Below are 10521 nucleotides of genomic sequence, written 5' to 3' on the forward strand. Positions count from 1 at the left end.
TTGATGATTTATTGTAAATGTATGATCACCATTATAGTGATGAGTGTTTCCTTCAGTTGGGCAGTTTGACTCTTCTTGCAAGTTTGTGGTTTTTGTAACAGCTTTTACCAAAACACGTAATTTGTTACAAAGAAAGCCAAAAAAAGATGATCAGGTGATATAGTTTTTAACAGCAGATAGTAAAAAAATGCACTTATATTATCACTGTCCAAAAGTGGTCACTTGATGTTAATAGATTATATTCACTAACAATACTCTCTAGCCACAAATTGGACATTTTGAATTTTTTAAATACATAATGGGGGAGTTTTTTTTTTTTTTTTTTTTTTAACTAAGACATCAATAATCAGCTTATGAATCTCAACAATGGTGACATGCTTCATGCTGCAATGCATGCTGGGAGCCACAATAGTATAAAACTCATGGCTCCCAGGATGCATTGCGGCATGAAACATGTTAGATTCATATGCTAATGTTAGATTCATTGTTGAGATTCATATGCTGATTCTTCATGTCTGTGTCTTTGAAAACAAAAAATTCCCCTAATATGTATTAAAATATCTATTAACATCAAATGGACAGTGATGATATAAGCGCATCAAAAGAGTTGACTACAAAGAGTGAACTACAATGCATGTCACGGGTAGCTATGCTGCAAAAAATCATGACATTATGGGTTGTTGTTTGTATCTCACATATCTTAACAGTAGGCTTCAGAGAGATTGTGGAAGTCCTTTCTGCTTTTGGCTCTGATGTATGCGCTAAAATGTCACGTAAACGTTAAAGCCCACAGAATTCAACTACGCAAAACCATTTTAGAGGAGATGCGCAGCAGAATGGAATGCAGATTGAGTTTCGATGAATCGTTAAGACTATATTTTCAGGGATCATTTCTATAGTTCTTTGCTTGGAAATGTGTTTCGAAAGTGCTTGTCTCCCAACCCACGATGAAGACTCATGATGCTCCTTTCTGGGTGTGAATTGGGCGCAGAGCAGCGATTTTGGTTGTAAGCTCTGCGTTGTTGATGAACGTTCTGTATTGCTTTTTGCAATATTGAAGAAAGGAGCATGTTCTGAGTGGTGTTGCAGCGTTTAAGTCTCATTTTGGATTTTTTTTGTTCTTGCATCTGTAGACTTCATGCAGCAAACTTTGTTGAAGCTCAGAGCTGTTTGCAATGATGTGGAACTGTATGTTGTGTAAGACAGCAGTTGCAGAAAGTGGGTATTATGGTAAAAAGTGCTCTGGATACGTGCTTATTTCGAGGTCAGCCATTGCAAGTTTTTTAGGAGCGCAATCAACGTCAAGTTGCAGAAATGCCTCCGTCAGTATTTGTTGGCAGGTGCGTGACTTTTTCATTAGACGTCAGCTCTGTGTCGTTTATGAAGGTTCTGTATAGCTTTTGTCGATATGGAAGAAAGGGGTATGATCTGAGCATTGTTAGACATTTGTGCCTTTTGAGAAAGTGGATTGTTTCAGGAGCTTTTCTGGAATGCCTTGTGGCAATCCAATAATGGAAAGAGGAGCCCAGGACCAATGGAGCCGGTCCCGGCTAGGAAAAGTCATCAAATGTCATGTAAACATTAAAGCCCACAGAATTCAACTACGCAAAACCATTTTAGAGGAGAGGCGCAGCAGAATGGAATGCAGATTGAGTTTCGATGTTAAGACTATATTTTCAGAGATCATTTCTATAGTTCTTTGTGTGGCAAGAAGCGGAATTGGCTCTCAATAAATAATCTATCTTATGGTGATAATTGTCGACTACGCCACCCCAGAATACTGAGGACTAACAGCCCTAAGGGCGCACAGGTTCGTTGATCAAAGGATGGTTGAGGAGACGTGGGTCATATCGAAAAAAGAACACACTTTTATTTTCATCTACATTGAAAATATAAATATTTAAAACACAGCAAGATCCTTAGAATCAATTTTACAGTAACGTGTACCAGACAGAACAACCACAAACTTCTATTTAAATTGAGTTGGTTGACCAGCAGCGGAGGTACCTGGAGACACGGGCTAGCTGCCTCAATTAGGAGAACCCCAATAACCCAAACACACGCCCGCACACACACGTGAGGATTGGATGCAAGAAAACACACGGCACTAGGTGTAATCACCACACACCATACGCTAACAGCCAGTCTCCCCACTCCAGAAACCCCCGACTCCTGCACAGAAAATGAATACAAAACCAACAACTTATAAAAGACAATACAAGTATAACACAGCAAACAAAAACAAAATACAAATAACTAATCTTAAGGAAACAAAGACAAATTAACAGCACACACACTTCACTCAGACTCAGCAGTTATAAATTACAATGCACAGAATGAAGTATGAAAAACAATAAACATTCATAAACAAACTCAATATACTGATGCACAATCAGAAGATCAAGCAGGTGGCAGCTGGTGAAGACAGACCAGCCAGCAAGCCGCTCCAACCCCGACGCGTCACGACACCGCAACAACGTGCAGTTACTATAAACTAAACGTAGAGGCAAACCAGCAACGTAGTCGCAATTAGGCGCTTCACGAGTTAATATTGACGCTCAATCCCATTGAGTAGGCGGGGAGGACCCTCAGATCGCAGGGATGGTCATCGTAAACAAACCATTCATGGTCGCACACTATGCGGGAATGCAGCCGCTCGATCCGAAACATAGTCATCGTAAACAAACCATTCATGGTCACACACTATGCGGGAATGCAGCCGCTCGATCCGAAACATACCGCTGTGATAAGTAGACAGCAAGCGCAAAGCAGACGGAAGACAAGGACACAGTCTAAACCGTCGGCAGCAACAGGTGACATGACATCACGGCAATACCAAGACGCATATCCGGTCGCCAACACACACTTCTTTTATACTCCATACAAGGGCAGCCAATAAGCCACACGCAGGCGCACAATCTCCCAATAGGTGGAGTTATTCCACCCTGCTACATTCCACCCATACGTACTCATTTCGAGGTCAGCTATTCCAGCATTTGCAGCGATGTGGTATTGCATCTCGGATAAGACAACAGATGCGAAAATCAGGTTTTATGGAAAAAACGGGCCTGACACAGGATCATTTCGCATTTCCAAGTCAGCCTTAGCATGTTTTCTAAGTGCGCGAACCAACGTCAAGTTTCTGAAATGTCTACATAAAGAATTGTTAATGTGCGTGTGACTTTTCTTCTAAAAGATTTTCTACATTCAGCTCCAAAGAGTGAACTACAATGCATGTCACGGGTAGCTATGCTGCAAAAAATCATGACATTATGGGCTGTTGTTTGTATCTCACATATCTTAACAGTAGGCTTCAGAGAGATTGTGGAAGTCCTTTCTGCTTTTGGCTCCGATGTATGCGCTAAAATGTCACGTAAACGTTAAAGCCCACAGAATTCAACTACGCAAAACCATTTTAGAGGAGAGGCGCAGCAGAATGGAATGCAGATTGAGTTTCGATGAATCGTTAAGACTATATTTTCAGGGATCATTTCTATAGTTCTTTGCTTGGAAATGTGTTTCGAAAGTGCTTGTCTCCCAACCCACGATGAAGACTCATGATGCTCCTTTCTGGGTGTGAATTGGGCGCAAAGCAGCGACTTTGGTTGTAAGCTCTGCGTTGTTGATGAACGTTCTGTATTGCTTTTTGCAATATTGAAGAAAGGAGCATGTTCTGAGTGGTGTTGCAGCATTTAAGTCTCATTTTGGAGTTTTTTTGTTTTCGCATCTCTAGATTTCATGTAGCAAACTTTGTTGAAGCTCAGAGCTGTTTGCAATGATGTGGAACTGTATGTTGTGTAAAACAGCAGTTGCAGAAAGTGGGTATTATGGTAAAAAGGGCTCTGGATACGTACTCATTTCGAGATCAGCCATTGCAAGTTTTTTAAGAGCGCAATCAATGTCAAGTTGCAGAAATGCCCCAGTTAGCATTTGTTGGCAGGTGCGTGACTTTTTCATTAGACGTCAGCTCTTTGTCGTTTATGAAGGTTCTGTATTGCTTTTGTCGATATGGAAGAAAGGGGTATGATCTGAGCGTTGTTAGACATTTGTGCCTTTTGAGAAAGTGGATTGTTTCAGGAGCTTTTCTGGAATGCCTTGTGGCAATCCAATAATGGAAAGAGGAGCCCGGGACCAATGGAGCCGGTCCCAGCTAGGAAAAGTCATCAAATGTCATGTAAACATTAAAGCCCACAGAATTCAACTATGCAAAACCATTTTAGAGAAGAGGCGCAGCAGAATGGAATGCAGATTGAGTTTCGATGAATCGTTAAGACTATGTTCATTCTGATGAAACATAAGACTGCAAATCGACTCATCATACATGTGGGGAAGAATGATATTCATAAAGAGCAGTCAGAACTCCTTAAGAAGGATTTCAATGAACTTTTTGAAACACTTAAAAGACTGAAAGTTCAAACATTCATCAGTGGACCACTACCAGCAAGAGGAACAAACAGGTTTTCACGGTTGCTTGGGCTTAATACATGGCTGCAAAAAACCTGCAATATAAAAGCAGTGAACTTCATTGACAATTTCAATCTTTTCTGGAGTCAACGACAACTGTTTCATCGGGATGGCCATCACCCAAACAAACTTGGTTCAAGAGTGTTAAAGGACAATATCTACTTCTCCCTAAATCATCCTTCTGCAGTTTGTGCCAATCCACTCAATCTGAACGGCACACACACACCTGGACACAGTATGAATGACCACGGGACTTCACTTCAGCAGCAAAATGGACATGATAACACCACTCCGCCAAAACAACCTCTGCTCATGGACACAATCTCAGCTGAGCCCTGCCCACAGAGCTCACCACAGACAGACATATCAGAACTGCTTGAAGATTCAGCACCCAAGGACGACTTCCTGGAAAACAGCCAGGGAAGCCAGGACAGCATATTACAGCCTCCGATAACACCAGAGCAACAGCCCCTTTCACCAGACACTTTTTCCCTCTCCCCAGCAACGCCACTTCTGTGCTTCTCACAGAAAATGGAAGAACTGGTGTATGCTGGAACCAGACTATCCCACTCTTTTGCTGCAAGCCCCCAGATACCAACTAAAAAAAGACAGGCACCGCTGCCACCAAAGCCTGCGGGCCCAGCTCGCCCTCCCCCTCCTGTGAGAGCTCTTCGGCCTCTGCCACAACGCCAGGGCCCACACCCTCCTCCATCTGCTCGAGGTGAACCAAAAACAACTGATACCAGCTCTCAGTGATATGTGTCGGGTCCCCGTTTTGATAACAGTAACTTTCTCAAATGTTTACAAAACAAGCGGGAACCCAGTGTGCCTGTATCTTTCTCTATTGCTGCTCTATTACATGATAGAAAGTCTAAGGCCTTCAATAGCCGTACAGCAAACCCAACTAATCTGGTGCCTATTACACGTCAAACTAATATTGCTGTGGGGAAAAGTAAGTCTGTTAAGTTAGCTCTTTTAAACATTCGCTCACTTAAAAATAAATCACTTCTAGTCAACGACTTAATAACCACAAACAACCTGGATTTTATGCTTCTAAATGAAACCTGGCTAGAAGACAGCTGCAGTGCAACAGTCCTCAATGAAGCAGCCCCTCCTAACTTTACTTTTATGAGTGTCTGCAGAGCTGTAAAGAGAGGTGGGGGTCTAGCTGCTCTTTTTAAAGATATCTATCAATGTAAGCAAATATCATTTGGGAATTACTTGTATTTCGAATATCTGGGTACTGTGTTAAAAGGTGCTCCACGCATTTTACTTTTCATTATTTACAGGCCTCCAAAATACTCTCCAGCCTTTGCTGAGGACTTTACAGAACTGTTATCAACAATTACCTCAGAGTTTGACTGTTTTGCCATTGCTGGAGATTTTAACATTCACATAGATAGTGCAGAGAACAATATGGCAAAAGAAATCAAAAGTGTTTTAAAAACTTTTGATCTGACTCAGCATGTACATGGACCCACACACAATCGTGGACACACTCTAGATTTACTTATCCGTAAGGGTCTAAACATTTCATTGATTGTTATTAAGGATGTAGCACTGTCTGATCATATCTGTATTTTCTTTGATATATTGATCTCTCCTGCCACTGAAGCGAGATCTGTGTCTGTCAAGAAGAGATGCTTAAATGAAAACACTAGTGTCCTATTTATGAAGGCTATATCCTTAACACCAAGCATATCTGCAGACTGTTGATTTTCTCCTTGATGTAAGGTGTAATTGATGATATAGCTCCTGTGAAAGTCAGGAAGAAGAGTGGCAGACAAAAAGCACCTTGGAGAAACTCAACAGCAGTGCAAATTATGAAAAGACAATGCAGAAAAGCAGAGCGCATGTGGCGGAAGACAAAACTTGTAGTCCATTATAACATCTACAAAGATACCAAAATAAAATAAATTTTAAAAAATGCCAAATTAAGGCCTGAACATCTTTTTAAAATACCAAATTAAGGGCTGAACATCTTCAAAAATGCCAAATTGAGGCATGAACATCTTATAAAAATACCGAATTAAGGTCTGACCATCTTCAAAAATGCCAAATTAAGGTCTGAACATCTTCAAAAATGCCAAATTACGGTCTGAACATCTTCAAAAATGCCAAATTAAGGTCTGAACATCTTCAAAAATGCCAAATTACGGTCTGAAAATCTTTAAAAACGTCTGTGGTGCGTTGCCCTGTATTAGAGCACAGCGGTTAGTGGTTTGAAGGGGCAAAGTGATTGTCAAAATCAAAGTATTTCATTCAAGTCGGTATACACAGTAAATTAGACCCAAGGGCGTCATGAACCAGTTTTTTTTCTGGCTCACTTAGTGCCCCGGACCAGTGCTTCTCAACCTTTGTGGCTTCCCGTTCTCCAGCACAATATTCAACAGCTCCCTGATATAGACAATTTTCCAGAATGTTTACTGTAATTATGACTGCCTAGAAATAATATTAAAGAAATCTTGATTTTATGTGTTTTTTAGTATTTTAGATTACAATTCTATTGTTTTAATATATTAATTAACATCTACAAAGACAGCCTTCATGCTTTTAATATGGAACTAGGCAAAGCTAGACAGACTTTCTTCTCAAATATTATAAACAGTAATTTAAACAACACACGCACTCTTTTTGCTAGTGTAGAGAGACTGACAAACCCGCCAAACCAGATTCCCAGTGAAATGCTATCAGACAACAAGTGCAGTGAGTTTGCCTCTTTCTTCTCTGAGAAAATCAATAATATCAGAAAGGTGATCAGCACATCCTTGACTTGCACTGGGGTCAGACAGATCAGACCACCTGAGAAAGTAGTTACTATGTCTGACTTCAAAGAAATTGATGGCAAAATTTTGGAAGAAACCGTACAGCACCTTAAAACATCAACCTGCGCTCTTGACACACTTCCCACATCATTTTTCAAAACTGTGTTACTGCAAAATCTGTTGTTTAGTACAAATGCACATATTGTTTATGTTATTAAACATAAACAATATGTGGACCATATTAAAATGTTTAATGTTTTTATATTATATTTAAAACGAAAAGAGGCAGGTTTGTGTTTTATTTATATATATATATATATATATATATAACGTTATATATTTATAAATAGGCAATGTGCAGTGAATATAATCAATACGCGTTGCCTGAACCACATTTGTGTGGCTATCATGTTTAAGATTTCTTTAAATGAAAACGAAAAGAGTTAGTATGGTGTTTTATCACATATTTCGTTGTCTAAAATATACACAGAGATAGCCGGAGTAGCAGAGCGAGCTGAGTGACGCGCGCTGCGTCAGAAGGTGGGCGGGGTTAGGATTTCCCAAAATTTTCCATGATGAAAGTGACCAATCATAAGAGGGTCAGTGCCCTCCTTGGTTTCCGCCCCCAAATTGTCAAAAGTCTTGTAGACTCGAGCGAGCAGAAATCAGCTGAGCGAGCAGAAATCCACTGCGCGAGCAAAACAGCACTCCGCGAGCAGAAGCCCGCTGCGCGCGAGCAGGATTCCACTGTACAAGCAGAGTTAACCTATGAGCGTATGCCGGGCGCTCGCTCGCAGCTACCTGTACACCTCTCGGTTGTTGAATTTGTGCGCGAGTACTTTTATCATGCCAGCTGAAGGTTCATTTTTGCGCGTGTGAAATAACATAATGTGCTCGTGAGCATGTCTTACACGCTCATGACATTTGACTAAAAAATAACGCCATAGTCAAGATTCAGTCTATGCATCTCAACAATGGTGACGAGCAGAATATTCAATTAGGAAAAGTAAATTACACAGACAATTCAGATCATAATTTATTCATACCGCAATGCATGATGGGAGCCATTAATGAGTTGTGATTGGTGGCAGCCACTGCAACATGCTTTATTATTGTCACCATTGTTGAGATTCACAGGCTGATTATTGATGTCTGTGTTTCTAAATAAATTCATTTGAAAGTCTTTTGATCAGAACAATGGTTATGAAATATTTTTGGATTATATGAAAAATACTGAAAATCATGTGCTGTAGAATCACAGAGCTGCTGTAACTAACAAGTTAAGCCATCTCAATAAGTTTTGTTTTCCAGATCACAACATGATTATGTCAAAACATAACCAACACCATCAGATCACATTGTCTCTTTGTTCATCTGACTGTTATAAATCAATAACAGACAAGCAAAATTTAAAGTAAACATATAAGTGTCAAGAGCCCAACTAAAGCAAACACCCATCACCTTAATGGTAACTTACAATTAGTGATTTCCTCCTTCAGTGATTCTGCTTGTTAACATCAGGTGTCTTCAATAATGCTCAATCATCACTAAATTAATCACTTAATTATCTCATTAACTTTAACACTCTTGAGTGTTAATTTAACACTCATATTTGAACACTTTACACTTTTGAGTGTGGACTCATATACACTCCCAGGAGTGTTAATTTAACACTGGAGTTTTTGCTGTGAGGGCGGGCCTACCTACATGTTACGTCATCAGCTTTCGACCAGTTCATGGCTGAGCAGAGGTAAGTGCAGTTAATCATTCATTTCTGTGTTAACTGAAGTTAAAGAAGTTTGAGATCAGTTGAAGCAATAGTTTATGAACTATTAACTGATGTAAGCAAGTGTTGTTGTAATCAGATGTCCCATATCGTGTCAAAAATGAAGAAGAATGATGCTTGTTTTGTTGTATTTTAGCTGAAGGTACAGACAGCTCTCACAGCTACAATCACGCTAATGAGTGCAAAACAATCATCTGTGGTCAATACCCATCGAGATTGTTCTTTAAATAGTGAATAGACCTATTTTAATGAGCACCCAGTGTTTTTTGCCATTTGTGTATGATGTTAAATTATTATTAACACTTTTTTCCCTGCATTTTATCAGGATTACTCTCCTTTGGTGTGACATCTGGATAGCAGTCACGAACATCTTAATTCATGTTGTTTCTTAATTCTCTTTTATACTTTTTTTTTGTATTTATGTCTTAATTGGTAACACTTTATTAAAACGTTTCATTAGTTAACATGAACTAATAATGAACTGCACGTGAACAGCCTTTATTATTTTTTGTTAATATTAACATTTACTAATACTTTATTAAAATCTTGTTAACATTAGTAAATGCACTGTAAACTATCAATGAACAGCTGTATTTTTAACTAACGTTAATAAAGATTAACAAACACAGCAACAAATGTATTGCTCATGGTTATTTAATACATGAACTAATGTTAACTAAGTTATTGTACCTTATTGTAGAGTGTTAGCAATATATTCAACATGCATTTCCTTATGTTTTGTGCTGTATTGTCATCGCAAGGTTTTTAAATAAGGTTTTTTATTGTCATCTTAAGGTCTCAGGACAATATTGTGAAGCATTAATTTTACTTTGCCTAGTAAAATAGGCAAATCTGATTTTATGCTGATGAGACAAAGGTACTTATAATAGAGAGGCAATTAAGATTATGCGACTAAGATTACTCAGTAAACTCTATTCAAATACCATCACTTAATCTCCCACGTCCTCTGTCTGCAACTCTTGTACTATAGGGTTTTAGTACTTTAAATATCAGGACAAAATCTTATATGTCCTAACAGAGAGGTCTACTGATGACCGGACTGAACACAATTCATTTTTTAACTTTTCACTTGATGTATTGCACTTATATTTATATACTCTAAAAGCAAAGTACACTCTGACTGGATCTCACAACTCCTGAAGAGACGTATATTTCTCTGTACTGAATATTGTGCTTCACAGTTTAGACTGTCAGTTCATGATCTTCATATGTAACAGGAACATTAATCATGATCAAGTCATTTTATATATATTTTATTCCCAAAGGATTCAGAAACTTCAAATTGAACTATGTCTGAATCTTTTAATTCTTACAAGAACATTTAATAATGCATGCATAGCAAGGCTTTATTCCCAAAGCGTGTACATATAGTCCGCAGGAGACAAATTAATACAGTAACAATGCATCACTTTCAACCACTTGTTGAAACAACTGTCAAAATGGATGGCTTGCAACATGACTGTTTTAAAAGAATTACAGTAGAAA

The sequence above is a fragment of the Rutilus rutilus genome (genome assembly GCF_951802725.1).
Source record: "Rutilus rutilus genome assembly, chromosome: 9".
Lineage (NCBI taxonomy): Eukaryota > Metazoa > Chordata > Actinopteri > Cypriniformes > Leuciscidae > Rutilus > Rutilus rutilus.